Raw genomic sequence first — 16,096 nt, 5'->3', positions numbered from 1 at the left:
TATGGGGAATAGGAATGCGTCCTTCCATTTAAAATGTTTATTTAATATGTACCCTTTCAGACAATGACACTGGTCTCTGACACCGGATCTGAACGACTACAGATGAGCCACTTTGAGTGTCTGGCTGATTTTAGTGGTGGCTCACCAATGCTTTGCTGCAATTAAACACCGGTGACGGACACTGGTGTCAGACAGAAAGAAGAAAAAAAGTTTGAGATTTGCAGGAGGAAAATTTTGGGTAGTATAAACGTTGCTAACGGGGAATGGCAGAGAAAAACAAATCAGGAGCAAATGGAGATAAAAGTCCCAATAATAATACAAGTTCAACAAGCAGAAAAAACAACCTAAAGAACAGGCAAGTTTTAGGAAAAGCTTTGGCACTAACGATCACCTCAACTGTACACACGGGATTATAGTAAAGTCCTTCGAATACAACCAACCACTAGTCTTGGATTTGAATTGAAGTGGGACGCCAAAGGAATCAAAGTCAACGGCAAAACCATCTCCCACCTACAATTCGCCGACGACATAGTTTGTTGTGATAACAGATATATAGGGCTTTTCATCGATTGTCATTTGTTTCGAGCTTCTGTCATATGTTGTATAATCTGTGTATAATATTAATATACACGGATTATACGACATATGACAGAAGCTCGAAACAAATAACTGTGAATGAAAAGCTCTATTGAAAGAGATTATAACTATGCTTATTGAGTTTAGATACCGTCTGTAATAGAGAGTTGGTTTGAACATAAATTTTGGAAAGACACAATACATGGCAAATCTGATACTAATAGAAAATCCAAAAGTTTACTGCAACTAAATCACATTAAACTAAAAGGGGTATGGGTTGGATGTATACCATATAGTTAAAAAAGTGAAAGATACATGAAGTAAAACCACTGGACATCTTGGATTTAGTGCACCCTAATATGTCGGACATCTTGGATATTAGTGCACCCTAATAAAAGTCTGTGTAGATTTTGGAATTGGATCCGACCATCACTTGTAACACCGTTGCCGTATCCTCTATTTTTTCATACTATCACGTTACCATTTTTTGTGATATTATACACGAGTGGGACACCCTCAAAAAAGCGCTTAGTTTTCGAGATACTGACCATGGAGGGGTGAATGGCTAATTTTATTCATGCTTTATATCTTCAAGGGTGCTGAAAACGAAAATGAGGTTTATTTTGAATTTTATGTGGGAGAACATTGTCAAAATCGCAATTTTAACCTAAAAATAAAAAAAAAATTAAATCACGTTTTTTGCGTTTACCTCGCTACAACTCTGTTCCATTTTAATATTTTTTTCTGCAATTTTTAAAATATATAGCTCTAACATTTCTGAAGACAAAGGTACCTACATTCAGTTTTTGTTCTTATCATGATAAAGGTTATGAATTTTTCAAAGAAAAAGGTGCGGATTTGTGCATTGCAAAGTTTAATCGCAAAAGTTGTGTGACGAAGTTTAAAATTTAGCTTCTTAATAACGTTTACTTGAAAGCAGAGAGTACAAAGAAGTTTTCTGGTAAGTTTTAGATCAAAATGTTTTATAGAAAAAAAAATAGTGCAACTTTTAATGTCGACATTAGAAATCCCCAATATAACGCTTATTTTTTGAGGGACAGACAATATAGGTCTAATTTCTCACTTTCAGTACTATCCTTGGATTATAAGCTTTCATTTGACATGTCATTTGTCATTCTACCTTGTATAATGACGGAGAAGTAAACGATTTTATTCTATTATTCTTGTAGGTTCATTTAACATTGATTGAAATTATGAAAGAAATGGCATGGCAACACTGTGACGCACAAACATAAGATTCAGCTGTGCTTTACATATGGTGCACTAATGCCCAAGATGTCAAGACACTTCTATGTAAAAGGTATATTTAATAAAATTTTAAAAATCAAAATAGATCAAATAAAATTGGTTCATTCAGAACGTTTCCGGACCTATCAGTCCATCATCAGTGAATCTAAAATAGAATAAGTAATCCCACTATTAGAATTGAAATCATCAAGCTCAAATTTCAACCATCTTTTCAATTTTAATAGTGGGATTACTTATTCTATTTTAGATTCACTGATGATGAACTGATAGGTCCGAAAACGTTCTGAATGCACCTATTTTATTTATTCCATTGGGATTATTAAAATTTTATTAAATGTACCTTTTACATAGAAGTGGTTTTACTTCATGTTACGAGTTTCTTAAATCACATTAGTTTATAAATATAAATACTTAGGTCATGAAATCCAAATTGCCAGGGACAATCAAATTGCCAAACAGCAAAGAAAAATCATTTTAGCATGGGCCGCATATGAAGCTCTATCAGACATCTTCAAGAGCAAGGTGCCAAATTATCTGAAAAAGAAGACGTTCAACTAATGTGTGCTTCCAGTCATTACTTAAGGCGCGAAAACATTATCGTTAACTCAGACCATAGCAACCAAAGGTTTACTGGCCCAAATTAATAAGAATACTTAGAGTGACTCTCAGAGACAGCGTTAGGCTACGGCTCCACGGGCGGGAAATTGACGCTAGCAGTAGCAGCAAAATGAAGAGTGATAAATGAAACCAACAACGATAATACTGGGCGGCTCCACGATGCTGTAAACTATCGCTCAAGATCGGTAAAAGACGCGTCGTCAAGGTCATGTCGCAGATGGATAAGTCCAGACCCATTTTTACAGTAATTTACAGGGGCGGAGGTAAATATCTAAATTAAGAAGGGTCAAAATATTTAGATGGTCGAATTGAATCCCGGGAATCGTAATCCTTCCAATTACCTTTTAATAGCTTTTAATTTGTAATTATTTTATTGCTTATGCATTTATGATAATCAAATATAAAATGTAATACATACAGTGCGCTCGAATAAGTGTTACCCCCTTATTAACTTATTTATTTTTAGCACATAAGCAAAACACTGGGACAGGTCGATTTTTAAAATAATCATAGTATATTATAGCATCAATGTTTCGAACTTTACGCGATGCCTCTTCAGGTGACAGACATAACTTTAATTTTTTTAAATGGGAAAGTACATCATGTGATACCTCATTTAAAAGCTTTTGAAACACTGATTACAAAAATGGATAATACTTTAACACTATTTGAGACCGTAGGCGCAAAATTTTGATCGAAATATTTTTAAACGCATTCATTTTTTTTTAAATCCTGAGAAAACCAATAAGTATTTTTGAAAAATTTAAACACAGGATGAAAGATTACATTAATACGGGGGGCTAAAAGTCCTTAGAATAAACAAGAAGTTTCATTTTTTTTACCCCTGTGACTTATTAAAATAAACATTATAGAAGGTCTCAGGGGCTTTTGACCCTCGATAATACTGTAATATTTAATTCTGCGTTTATTTTTTTCAAAAATATTTATTAGTCTTCTCAGGAATGGCTTCAAATAGCGTTTTCACAAATCTTTCAAAAATGACGGCGTTGATTTTTTTTGTGCGCAGCCAAAAGAAAAATGTAAAGCATTTTTAAAAACCCAAGGGGACAACGTAGTGACGGAAATTATGGATGACCACAATCATTGTGAATTAAACGAAGATGTGCTCAATCGTAAAATGTTAAGTAACTCCTTGAAGCGAAAGACCGTAGAAGATGTCAGTGGACCTATGAAAATGGGTGATATGAAAATTTTGCATGAGGAATTACGAAATGGCGATATTAGTACCTTGACTACCAAAGATGTGGAATTGGTCCGAAAAATATGTGTAACGCCCGACTATCTCTTCTGCCTAAATTACCAAAAAGTATGGAAGAAACTCATAAACATTAAAACATTTCCAGGTGAAAACCAACAAAAACGAGTATTTTCTAATGGTAAACGACATAGAAAATCAAACTATTATGTTTTCCTGTAACAGCATTTTACAATTTTTAACAGGTTTGAACACCATTTATGAATATAGATGAAACTTTTGAATATTGCCCAAAGTTCTTTTAAGTAAATGTTCTCCGTCCATGGTCTATATATATTCTCCATTGCAAGATAATGCGAATGGAATTCCCCAGATTAAGAGACTGGGCCGATATCAAGCACAAAAAAATCTGGGGAATTCCATCCGAATTATCTTGCAAGGGATAGTACCTTTGGTTTTCTTCTTATTGCCAAATAGACAAAAACGTACATAATAGGTACCCCTAGACTGGCATTTAAATACCTTAGCATATATTTAGCATGTCAATGTAGGCTATATTTTTTATTATAAATATATAGGTATACATTTTTGTAACAAAACTATATATTATAAAATAATTTATTGTTTTCTCATTCCTAGAAAACATTAAGTACACCGACCAAGCCCCAGATGGCAACGGGAATCAATTTACCCATCTTCGGAACTCAACTCGGCTATTGTAAAGACGGATTATAAAATTCTGGGGTTCAACTAGCCGATTTCTGAATCCACAATCCACTGTTCAACTGCAGTATTGTGTCTTGTCGCTCGTCAAATAAGGCTACGGCTCCACGGGCGAGAAATTGACGCTAGCAGTAGCAGTAAAATGAACTTAAGGTTCCGCGGAACGGAATGGGAATAGCCGAACTGTACCGACTACAGGACTTGTGCGTAGTCGGTTCAGTTCGGCTATTCCCATTCCGTTCCGCGGAACCTTAAGTTCATTTTACTGCTACTGCTAGCGTCAATTTCTCGCCCGTGGAGCCGTAGCCTAAGAGCACCCGCCTGCAGTGCATCCATCGCAGGCCCTTTATCGCCGACTCTGCATGAAACCACTACAAACCAAGATGCGGCCAGATGCGACGCTATGCATGTTGTAAATTGTCGTTCTCGTGGAGCCAAGATTTTACAGCTGTGCTGCTGCCGTAATTTTCCCGCTACTGCTAGCGTCAATTTCCCGCCCATGGAGCCGTAGCCTTAGACACGAGGAAATCAGAAGGACAGGCATCACAGATGTCATAAAGCGAATAAAATGGCTGAAGTGGAATTGGCCCAGATTGGCCCAGATTGACCAGATTTAATGACTGATAGTGGACATAAATCACAGTACAGGACCATGGGCAGACAGAAGAGGCAAAGGTAGACTACCTGCACGAGGGACTGACGACGTCAAATTGGTAGCTGGGAATTGGCTGTGCAGTAAGCTCAAGCCGGACAGAACTAGAAGAAATTAGGGTAGGCCTATGTTCCACTTTTTACGCAGAAGGTTGAATGATGACGATGTTGTCAGTATTCCGGGGGAATTAAAAACAGTTATTTTATCTTTAGTCCAGGAACCGAAGCTTTTCAGCTCGCAATTTTTACAGAATAAATCGATTTGCTTGAAAATTTGAGAATAAGTAGTGGATAGTCCAAGGATCAAAATCTATATGATGCCGAAAGGCGCTTTTCCCATGGGGGTGGTTGCCATCCCAACACGGGGTGGAAACGTTTTATTTTATTTTTACCGCAAAAGTTGGTAAAAACATTCATTCTAAGCAAAAAATGTTCTCTACATTTTTTTGATAAAATTAATAGTTTTCGATTTATTCGCTTTTTTTTTCAAACCAAGTTCTTGGGATTTAAATAACCTACAATTCCGTATTTAAACATTTTTTCGTATCTCTGATGCTAATCTTTCTATTCTGAAGAAAATGGCATTTTTTACCAAACTACAAAAATTCGTTATTCGTTTTTAACTCCATTTTTTTTAATTAATCATTCTAAGCCGCTCAAACCTCTAGAACCTATTAATAATACATAAATATAGAAGACCAAATAAAATCAATGACTAATTTTAATTAGGGTGGTAAGTAGGGGGAAGTTTCCTATCACTTTTTCGCTGAAAAAAATAGGGACTGATATTCTTTTCATAATAAGTCACTTAATTTTTGAGCTAGAGACTTTTTTATTTCTGTAGATAGATATCATTAAATACTTTAAGTTAGTTTGAACAAGTTATCCTCGAAAAATGCAGTTTTTTCTTTTGAGTTTGAAACTACAATATTTAGCATTTGATGAAGAAGAGCTAACATATAATAAAGTATAGCTCGATTAGGTACTATTAGTCATAAAGAAAAAAAAAAGTGTTTTGTTTATTTTTTCAAAAGGTACGTTATTGTTAAGCAAAGTTGTTTTGATAAAACGAAAACTTTTTGAGTTATTAGAGAGATTTTGCACCTCTTGAAATAACCGCTGATTTTGGCTCCGCTATGGTTAACTTTATTAAGCATAACGATTACGGCAATTAAAAAGCAGAGTTTTTGCATCCTGTCAAGTAGGTTTTTCGTATCATCGTTATCGCTATTTAAACATAACCTCATTTCATAATGTTATTGTAATTTTAAGCATATACTTGAACAGTTTTTAATATTTTAATTTATAGGTCATCAAAATTAGAATCTATGTAAATGTAATTTTACTAATTTTTTTACATTCTGGCAACAAAGCAATTTAACCATTACTATAACGATAACGATAAGCACTACTTTAAACCTCCGTAAATTACGGAATCCCTTATGTTTAATAACGATAACGGATCATATATTCGCTACTGCGCAGACGTAGTATAACGATAACCATAACGGAATTGCAAAATAAGAGGTGCAAAATCTCTCATTAGCAGAAAACTGATTAAAAACATTGATTTTTTCGAGATAAAACCAACACTTTCGATAGCGAATAAATCGAAAACTATTAATTTTATCAAAAAAATGTAGAGAACGTTTTTTGCTTAGAATGAATGTTTTTACCAACTTTTGCGGTAAAAATAAAATAAAAAATTTCCACCGCGAGTTGGGGTGGCAACCACCCCCATGGTAAAAGCGCCTTTCAGCATGATATAGATTTTGTTCCTTGGGCTATCTACTACTTATTCTCAAATTTTCAAGCAAATCGATCTATTCTGTAAAAATTGCGAGGTTTTGTCCTATTTTAAGCTTCATTACTTGGACTACTTGTGGTATTTTATTTTTTGTTTTATGTTTTTATTACTTTCAGTGAAACACTTGTCCAATAAATCAAATATTTTGTTTTTTCGTGAATTATTGTCCTCGACTTATTTAGTAAAATCCAACGGCAGAAATAGAAACGTTTATCCAGTTTGCCACAATCGAGGCCACAGGTGTAGCATCACCGTCTGAAGGCACCGCGTCGCGGCGCTAAACACTTGGCAATAATATCACAATGTCAAAACATCCATTCTACTCCACCGAACACAAACAAAAAAATCGAGTCGGCATCGACTCAAGTCGTATTTCCAGTGTCGACAACAACATAAACATAAACATTCTGTCCGGTAATTCTTAATCACAAAACATTAAGAGTTCAGCAACAGTTAGAGCGTGGATATTTTTCAAAAATAGAGCAATATGTTTCTGTTGGAGTTGCACGCCGTACTAATATATTGTATGTTTCTTAGTCAGGAAACTTAAATGAAGGGTCTCTATCTTACCGACAAATCAACTTTGCCGCTGTCGTACACCTTGCGACACTTAATGACTAAAAGCTTCACACCAAATAGGCCGAGCTTAACGTATTTAAAGAATATAAATAAATCTTGACAGCACTTTATTTCGAATCTTCAACATAATGTTGTTCAAATATCAGGCAAAAAGGCAAAAAAGGGAAATATCAGAGTGATTTAAATATTGAATACAAAAATAAACAAAATTGGAAAAATCCTTTGTAAAAGGTATAAAATTTTTATTAAAATCCGTTTAAAGGGCTTTCGATTTTTATAAAAAATCATCATCAGTATTAAATAAACTGGATGCTAGCTGAACCAACAAAGAAAAATATTCGGGTAAAAACCCTTTAACTATAACATAGATGCGTTAAAAGTGCATACTTTAATAACTTTTAACGCATCTATGTTATATTTAAAGGGTTTTTACCCGAATATTTTTCTTTGGTGGCTCAGCTAGCATCCAGTTTATCTAACACTGATGATGATTTTTCATAAAAATCGAAAACTTTTGTTGTGATGTAGCCTTTTAAAGGGATTTTAATAAAAATTTTATACCTTTTGCAAAGGATTTTTCCAATTTTGTGATTGATGGTATACAGCCAACTACAGGAAAAACTTTTTCTTTTCCTTGTGGATTTTTTAAAAATGAACAAGTTTATTTCTGACAGGAAGCATTACTTTCTGACGGTAAGTACCCAGTATTACGTGAGGCAATAAAGAAATTGTACGAAATACAAGCATGGATGTTAAAGGCCACCTCCATTAACAAAAAAGTTTAACTGCAAAAATTTTGTAGGTTTTCGGCTTTTACTGCTTCACTGCCTCGCCTATATTTTAAGTCATAGTAATTGGGAGGATTTGTATAGCTTGATAAATTTCAATTCTGGATCTCGGAGGTAAACTACACTACAGTCGGAAAAATGAAAGGATACCCATGAACGAACATATAAAACACGCTGTATTTTCCTGTCACCGTGTCACAAAGAAAATTGCCCAGCGCAAGTACATGTAATAATAATTATTACATGTACTTGCGCTGGCCAATTTTTTGTATGACACGGTGACACGTAAATACAGCGTGATTTATAATATGTTCGTTCATGGGTATTCTTTCATTTTTCCTACTGTATGTCATTTTAAGCAACTGTGCAGTAGAGCAGTTTGAATGTTACAAAAATCTTATATATCCCATAATTAGGTATCTTTTGGTCTGAAAACAATGTGACCAATATTTTAATCATAATATATAACTAATTGGTACAATCCAACTAATAAAACGTTCAACTTTGCCCTAATTACTGTAATTAATGGTAATTTAGAGTGACATAGAGCAATTTGACTCTGATAGGTTTGATCTATACTTCTAAAATACTTAAAATGTAATAGGTATTATTAATCAAGTGACAACAAGAAATGCTTTCTCGAATCAAATACCCAACTGACACAAAAGACAACAAGGATTCGTAGATTAAAGAAATAATTATTATTACTTGCCATAATTTTGTGTATTAGTTCCTTCCAAAACCATATGCTCTAGCAGTTTACCACGTGAACACATTTTCGGCTACTATAATATAAATTATTATAATATTATAAATATTATAATATCACTCGAAATAGAAACACCAATTTTTAAGAGAAGTACACAATATTCGTTGTTTGTTTATTACAATGTAATAATCACCACGATTTTTATAAAATCAAAAACTATGTAACTATAAAAAAGGAATAGATAAAAACAAACCGATTTATTTCTTAAACAAAACAGTCATCTACCCGTTTGTGGCTAGGAACTCAGTGCACTAAGTCAACATAGTGTTATTTGCCATCAGCCTGCAGTTAGTAACTGTGAGGTAAAAACACACACGTTTACATGACGCTTTTTACCTCTTAAATTATTTGAACATTAAGTGCGTTCGCGGATACCTGTCTGCGACTAATAATCAGTGATAAATTGTCAGAAATTTGCATAAATTGTCAGAAAATCGCATGCGCACTTTAATAGTTATTTATGATATAAGTGTTAAAAATGCAATTTTAAGGCACGCATGTGATAGTTTGCAGAATGAGCGAAGCGAATTCTGCAATTCACATGAGTGCCTTAGAAATGTACTTTTTAACACGTGTATCATACAATATTTTTTCTACAAACGGCTTATATATCAACAATTATAATTTATTCATTCTCAAATACAAGACAATAATAGCTACAAAAACTTTTACTTGAACTTGACTGACATTCAATTTTTATATTTTTCTTGACATTACATCAAAACTGGCTATACTGTCAATACGTTAGTTTTTTTCTACAAACGTGTTAAACATGCAATTTTTAGCACTCCATGCGAGCGTTAAAAATGCTACTTTAAGGCACTAGTGCTTTAAAAATGTTTAAGGCACTGCAGTTCGTGTTAACCGTATGTGCAAATTTGATGTAATGTCAAAATAATATAAAAATGGAATGCAGTCAAGTTCAAGTAAAAGTTTTTGTAGATATTGTCCTGTAATTACGTTTGTAGAAAAAATATTGAACGATATGCGTGTTAAAAAGTACATTTTTAAGGCACTCATGTGAATTGCAGAACTCGCTATCGCTCATTCTGCAAACTTTCACATGCGTGCCTTAAACGTGTACTTTTAACACTTATATCATAAATAACTATTAAATTCAATTTTAAAAGACCTTTTAAACCACCTTTTTCAAATTGCGCAAGTTGTACACTATTAATATCAATGTTAATAAATGAAATAATACCTATAAATATTTTGACGTTTCACAATTTGACAATTCAATTTTAACTGCAGTGCCTTAAAATTTTTAATGCACTAGTGCTTTAAAGTAGCATTTTTAATGCTCCTATGGAGTGCTAAAAATTGCATTTTTAACACGGTTGTAGAAAAATAATACAAATAATATCGTTGATAGATAATTACAAGGTATATTTATAGAGTATAATTTAATAATTAGTTATTAATATTAAATAAAAGTAAATCTACCTTGTATGTTTATCTCTTAACGGTATTATTTATATTAGGTGAGGTTAGAAGTTGTCGGCGACAAGTTGTCCGGGGTATCCGCGAACGCACTTATAGTTTTCTATTTTTTTGGTATATAATTCCCTTTTCGTGGTCATTAGTACAAAGTGTAGTATACCTCTAGAAAGCTCTTTGAGTGATGAGTGTATTAAAGGAACTTATGCGAAACAACACCATGTACAGTTGAGTCCGCGAGTCTTTACCCGTGCGTCATCATTTAAAGCATACGAAATAAGTCGGAAATTTACTAAACGCAACGGCAAGTGGATATTATTCCGATCACGGGTTATAGTATAAAATTTGACGTTATCAAATAAATAGAATTTCAAATTTAATTTTGCTTTACAATTTTGGTGCCTAATTACAGCTACATTTGAAGCAGCTTAATAAATTATTTTATTATCATTGATTAATAAATAAATAAACAATTTATAAAAGAATTCAATAACATATTTTCTTTTTGTCATTTTATTCGCTTTGGCGGTATCTTAAACACAAGCATTCAACTGTGTAAACAATGAGGTTAGCTTTGTACGTTGTCAAAATTTATCGTAAAATATCAAACTTATTACAAAATTTATAACTCCAATATAAAATTATTTGTGAAAACAACTGTTTGTATACTACAAAAAACTTCAAAATGCAAAAATTCGACAAAATAACAGCAAAAAAATTCAACAAACTGACAGCCACAAAAGTAAACAAACCATGTGTTTTTACTTAATAACAGGCGGCAGCTGGTTTGTCATTAATTTCATGCGTGGAAGAGAATGATGCTAAATATAAAGTATGTGTTTTATCTCGCCAGGTATTAATGACGCACGGGTAAAGACTCGCGGACTCAACTGTAAACATAGTGTAGCTTACCTCCGAGGTCCAGAATTGTCATTTCCATAACTTCTCAAATTTCACAGCAGTTTCATTACTTCGTTCTAACGTTTTAGAATTTTTATCAGAATGTTTTAAACGTTATTAATTTACTGAAGGGCGTAGGCGCAAAATTTCGGCTCCCATACTTTCTAGACACTTTTTTCGAATTCTGAGAAAACTAATTAATATTTTTGAAAAATTTAAACGCAGAGTGAAAGATTACGTTATTACCGAGGCAGAAAGTCTCTTAGAGTAAATAAAACATTTCTCTTGAATGAGATATTTGAATCAAAAATGAATAACCATTTTCAATTTCGTTGCAACACGAAACTGCAGCCGCATTATATTCTAGTTCAATCAGAGAGTGCAGCAATTATCTCTACCGGTTTCGAAACTTATTAGTCTTTCATCAGGAGGCACATAAGCTGCTCTCTCTGACCCAACCAGGACAAACCCTGGCGTGCAGTTACGGATTGCAACGAACGAAATTGTATGGATGCCCTAGCGGCAACTGATAACAAAAAACAAAAGACTAAGTTTTCAATCTAATAGCACATAAAACAATATTAAAAATATTACCCTACATCTCACCAGATTGAAAAACAATGGGAACCTTCTCTGGTTACACCTCCGAAGCTTCTAAAGTTTGCAAGCCATAACGAGATATTTGAAATTAAAAATCACACTAAATTTTCTCACTTTCATCACACTAAATGGCATCGCAGTCAGTCATTCAGAGTCTACTACAGATTCAAACCATGTTTTATTCAAGACAAAAGGGAGGCATTGTCGTGCGTTAGGATTTATGCTAGGTTTTAGAATATGAACTCTACTTTACCATTGCGATCGAGCAGATGTTTACTTAAAAATTTCTCCACAGTACTGAAAATTGTGTAACCTCTTTACCTTTGGCCTGTGTGGCATTGACTTAATCCTAAGTAAACAAAAAAAATACGGTAGTAGAAATTTTGGACATTACAAAGAGCCAAGATTTCAATGTATCAGTTTTTTATAATATAACCATATTATATCATCTTTGCTGGGAATATAAATTTTTGATTGGAAAGCGATGCTTGAATGTTAACTGTTCCAAATGCAAGAACTTTATAGGATGTTATACAGAGTGAAACAAAAATATAAGAGACCTCTCTCAAAAGCGGACGAATGATATCAAACACTTCGTGTGCAAACAATGGATGAGAATTGCTAAAAGTAGACATCAGTGGGCACGAATAAAAGAGGCATATGTCCAGTAGTGGACGAACGTGGGCTGAAGAAGCAGAATATTTATGCAACATAATTTAGTAAATGCGATGTAAGTATAAAGTCAACAGAAATAAACGGGAATACAAAACTCCATGGTACGACGAAAGGGTGAAAGCACTAGCAAATCAAAAGAAACAAGCTTTCCTAACATACAAAAGAGTGAAGACACCGGAGGCACGAGACGACTACGTGACAATCAGGAATAGAGTAAACCAAGAAATAGATAACATCAAAAAAGAACACTGGGAGAAATTTACCAAAGATATGGAATACGACTTCTATGGATCCCAGAAAAAGGTGTGGAAGATGATAAGGAGACAAAAAACAGAAATGAATGAATTTGTACGGATAGATAACATTACGGAGACACAATGGACTGATCATCTCACGAAATTATATGGAGAAGGAGAAGAAGAGAACAGAGAAATAAACATGAAACCCACGGTAGAGTACTAATATCAGAAGAAGAGCTACAAGAACGAATAAAAAAATTAAAAAATAAAAAAGCACCTAGTCCTGATAAGATAAATAATGAACTGCTAAAATATGGAGGAGGAACACTGCTCAAATGGTTCCTAAAATTATTTGTCGATATAATAAATATCGGAGTAGTACCAGCGGAATGGAAGGAAAGTCTCCTGCTACCGATACTCAAAAAGGGAGACTCGAAAAATCCTGAAAATTATAGAGGCATTAGTCTGATGAATAGCACATTAAAATTGTTGACGGCAGTCATAAAAGATAAAATCAAGGAAAAATCGAACATGACAGATGAACAACAAGGCTTCCGGAAGAACCGCAGCACAATAGATGCAATTTTTATTATCAGGCAAATAGTAGAAAAGTCTATTGAATATGGAAAACCAGCATACATGTGCTTTGTAGATTTAAAAAGTGCTTTTGACAGGGTGAGGCGAAATGATATCTTAAATTTATTACAAGCTGAACAAATAGACCACCAGATAATAAGGTTAATTAATGAAATTAACAAGAACAACAAGACCAGAGTTATAGTGCCAACAGGAGAAACAGAACGTATAGAACTGAAAGGAGGAATCCGCCAAGGAGACTCGCTCAGTCCATTGTTATTCAATATGGTGATGAATCAAATAATTCACGAAGAAAGAAAACGACATGGATACCACATGGGAGCGCATAAAATCACGATACTATACTATGCCGATGATGCAGTACTAATTGCTGATAACGAGGATGACCTATAAAGGTAGCTCCACACTTTCAATATCACGGCAAATAAACTTAATATGAGAATATCAGTAGAAAAAAACTAAATGTATAGTGATAAGTAAAGAACCGCGTAGATGCAAGTTAGAAATAGACGGCAAAATTGTAGAGGAAGTAATGAAATTCAATTACCTAGAGGTAGAGATCACTAATGATAGGAATATAAGAACAGAGACTACAACACAAGCAACAAAAGCGGCAATAGTAAGTGGTTGCCTCAGAGAAACCATATATGGAGAAACAAATATCTGACCACGGAAAGCAAAATAAAAGTATACAAGACAACCGTAAGACCTATCCTAACATATGCAGCGGAGACAAGGATCGATACAAGAAAGACGAAACAATAAATCAACAATATCGAAATGAAATTATTAAGATCAATAATGGGCATATCATTAAGAGACAGACAAAGCAACAGAAGTATACGAGAACGATGCAAAATTCAAAATATTAACAGGTGGATAAAAACAAGAAAGAAAAACTGGAGCGAACATGTAAACCGAATGGAACCAGATAGATTAGCGAACATCTGTAAAAACAACAAACCGTATAGCAGAAGACCCGTTGGAAGGCCGCCGAAAAGGTGGAAAGACAATTGTACAATAAATATATTATACACGGCTCACTAAAATAATTAGTTACGCCCCTGTACTACTGATTACTTAAAATTCAAGTAGTATTTATGTAACCTTTCTGGAAACTCCAGGTTATTGTTGAGACTCGCATTTGAACCCCTCGCCGGGGCAGATCGTCAAAAGCTTCCTAACGAGAATCATCTCTAATCTATCGACGCTCCCGCTATTCGTAAAAAGGCCGCATTTTACCGGCTTTTTTTTTGCTATCGTTTTATACCGCTCAGATAATTCAATCTGCTCAGTATTATCGACGATGATTTATTTAGCGTATTAGTGAGTGCCTTACAAATGAACCAAATGGATTATGGAATTCAATCAGAGCTCTGATGTGACACGTCATCAAGGAATAAAACTGTAAGTACTCTACATGTATGTGAACATAACTTATTAGTCGTGATACTGTATGCATTTTGAACCATATACCTCTCGTAGCAAATATTCTTTGTGCCATTTATGCAGATAATACTTTAAATTACATATGAAAAATCGTTATCTACTCTTAACCAGCTTACCTATGGGAATATACTCTATAACCGTACAATAAGTATAGGTTACTATTGTTAAGGATACTTTACGTATTGCCTAAACCTTTCTGTTCCATCGAGCCGTATCATATTAATTATTTATTAATTAAATCCTCAAGGTCCTTCGTATTTGCATATTTTGATAATCTCTATTCTGAGAATAACGGTTTATCATTTATAGTGTCTTTCTGTTGCATTTGGAAATTTCCAAGCCACGCCGCCCCGGCACAAAAATAAAATATTCCTCTCTTTCTGCACTCAAATTCTCAGTATTTAACCCAGCACGTCTCTACAATAGCTGGTAGGTTGTTAAGCCCGGTCTACACGTGCAATTTCAGAAACTACTTGCTTTGTTCAAATAAAGGAGTCGTTTTGTTTGTATGAAAAAATATTTGCATATATTACATTATTTTATTTTCGTAAATATATTTTTCTGTTTATAGTATACAAAAAGTGTACTCATTTCTTGGCTGATAGTACGGGTGTTATAATTTTAACATTGTTTGTTCAACCTTTTGATTTAAATTAAATTTATAATTTTGAATCCGATTAAGCCTGGTTCACAGGTTACAAAAATTATTAAAAATAATTTTGTTTTCTTGCATAAATTGTAAGTTTTTGCTACATTTAGCTTCGCTTAAGCTCATTTTACACTTCTAGAAAACTATAGAAAATAAATAATTGTTTTTTCCTTCAATTTAATTAATTTAAATACTTGTTAAGGGTGTCTCACACTTGCTGAAAAATACCCATTTTGGAAAATTGCATATATTTTGAAATTTTATAGTTTTGCATTTCATATACTAATCTGCGCTCATACAGGGTGATACTATTAAGCCAATCTCACACTATTAAACGTGTAATATATAATATGTTGTACATATTCTCTCATTTTCGCATCGATTTATAGGTTTAGACATTTGCAAATAATCTATCTAATCTCACATTCTCGCAACATGGCTGACCGATCAAAATATAACCGACAGAGGCTCACCGCAAAACTTGATATAACCAAGTTGGCTGATTCGGTTCCCACAACTCTTAATTCTCTAAACAAATATAAAATTCGTGA

This window comes from Diabrotica virgifera, chromosome 1 (assembly GCF_917563875.1).
Source record: "Diabrotica virgifera virgifera chromosome 1, PGI_DIABVI_V3a".
NCBI classification, from domain to species: domain Eukaryota; kingdom Metazoa; phylum Arthropoda; class Insecta; order Coleoptera; family Chrysomelidae; genus Diabrotica; species Diabrotica virgifera.
The sequence above is the reverse complement of the archived record's forward strand: the minus strand, read 5'-3'. Positions refer to the sequence as shown.